Here is a 2,091-nt window from a genome sequence, read left to right as displayed (position 1 = left end):
CCAAACTCTGCAAAACAGCTTTCTGAGGTAGAGCACATCCCTCATGATTGCCCTCCCTGAAGTGACTTCTCATTTACAGGATCGTGACCTAAAGATCTGTCCCAGCAGGAGGAGACCAGAGGGAAGTCATAGGTCTCCCCTGCTTCTCTAAAGATCCTGATTGCCTTTTTGTTTCTTTGCCAACTTTCTCTGTTCCCATTATCTCAGTTTTTTAAGTGAGTATCTTTGGGAACAGCAAGGCCATGGAGATAAGAGCTGAGACAACTCCCGTGCTCAGAGATTCATAACCTGCTCCCATGTAAGCCAGGAGGGAAGCAAGCCTGCTTTCCTTTTTCTTTTTGTTAATAAAAATATTGCAGTGGGAATTTTAGAAAATCAAATTAAAGCACAGAAGGACCTGAGAAAGTCCAAACTACAAACTACTGCTGGAGCAAAAGGGCTCATTAGAATACGAATTATTTAGGAGGACAAGCTGGAATGCCATTATACAAAGTGTCACTGACTGAGTCCAGGGTAGTGTTTGGCTGCACTTGATAAACGAGTCCATTCTACTCCTCTTCCTCTCTCTTTTTTTTTTCTTAATATAGGAGAGAAAAATATGCAATTACAAGTTCAACCTGTTGAAAAAGTCACGGCCTGCTGGAGTAGTCAGACCCAAACCCTTTGGGTCATACACATCTCCCTAAATATGAAATCTTGGGTTTTACCCAGCTGCTGTAATCTGGGTGCCTGGGTTAGCACTGGGGGTCCCTGCTGCTGAATTTTGTGGGGGAATGGTGCTGCAGTGGGGTCCCCAGAGCAACCCCAGCACAGCCCCTGCCCACGCAGCATCACCTGAGCACGGTGCCAACCTGCCCGATGTGCTGGCTGAGTGAGGGCTTTGAGACAAGAAGCCTTTGTCTTCTGTGGTTATTTAATTTTACTTGTTTTCCCCTTCTCTTCTAAGTAATTTACTCTGGCTGCACCCTCCCTCGAGCTTGAGTGGAGCAGGGGTGGGATGTTCTGCCTCGCCAAGCACTGGCTGTGGTGGAGGGAAAACACTCTGTCCCAGGGCCTGAGCTGGGGCAAGGTGGGAGTGAAGGCAATACCTTTTTGGGAGGGGTTGGAGCACTAGTGGTTGTGCTCTGCTCCTCAGCCTGGCTGCTCTTGGGTGCAGAGCTGGGGAGGAAGAGGAGGTGGGAGGCAGGCAAGGCAGTGGGGCATTCCCTGGCAGGGCTCTCACCTGCTGAGGGCTTTGTGCCAGGCAGAGGTTCTTAAAGGCATGCTCAGGAGTGAGGCTGTGGTGATCCTATCTCCCCTTTAGTGCACAGAAACACAGATCCCAGAATGGCCTGGGCTGGTAAGGACCTTAGAGCTCATCTCATTCCAACACCTTGCACTGGAACTGGTTGCTCGAGGCCAAATCAAACCTGACCTTGAGTGTTTCTGGAGATGAGGCAGATACATTCAGGTGAGATAGAAGAGGCCATCAGAATTAGTGACTCTTTGGGGAGATGAAGTTTCTTGTGAGCTCCTGACAGTTTGGGGAGTGGAAGCCACAACAGGGAAGATGATCCTGTGTCTAAGGTCTTTGATCAGTTCCTGCTGCATCTTCCTAGTGGCATTTGCAGTGAGACCCCAGCTGATTTTCTTTTTTTTTTTTTTTTGGATGGGCACCTGTTTTTCACCTTGCATCTGGGCAGCCCAACAAGGTGGCTGCAGTGTTCTTGAAGAAGGCTTTACCTTTGGTTTGGATCACCTCACCAAAACTCTGTTGGTTGGCATTCAGTGATTTTAAGACAAACTTGCTTTTTTTTTTTTTTTCTTTCCCCTTTTGGCAAAGGTTGAAATATTTTGTAATGTCTAGCATTAGGTAAGACTTGTGATTTAATGCCTCATCCCTTCAATTCACCTTCAGCAATAACAATGTATTCTAATCCGCTGCTCAGGTGTTGATGGATGGGGCCTGTTTGGGTTAAACAGTTGGGATTTGAATTGTTGACCTCATTCTGTCCCTGGAGCAGGAGCAGTCAGAGGAGCCCTTGAGGAACATTGTGAGCAGCAGGCTCTCCATCACCAGTTAGTGGCAGAGTCAGATGGAAATGTGAGGCC

This window comes from Geospiza fortis, unplaced genomic scaffold, assembly GCF_000277835.1.
Source record: "Geospiza fortis unplaced genomic scaffold, GeoFor_1.0 scaffold488, whole genome shotgun sequence".
Classification (NCBI taxonomy): Eukaryota; Metazoa; Chordata; class Aves; order Passeriformes; family Thraupidae; genus Geospiza; species Geospiza fortis.
Note: the sequence above shows the minus strand (reverse complement) of the source record.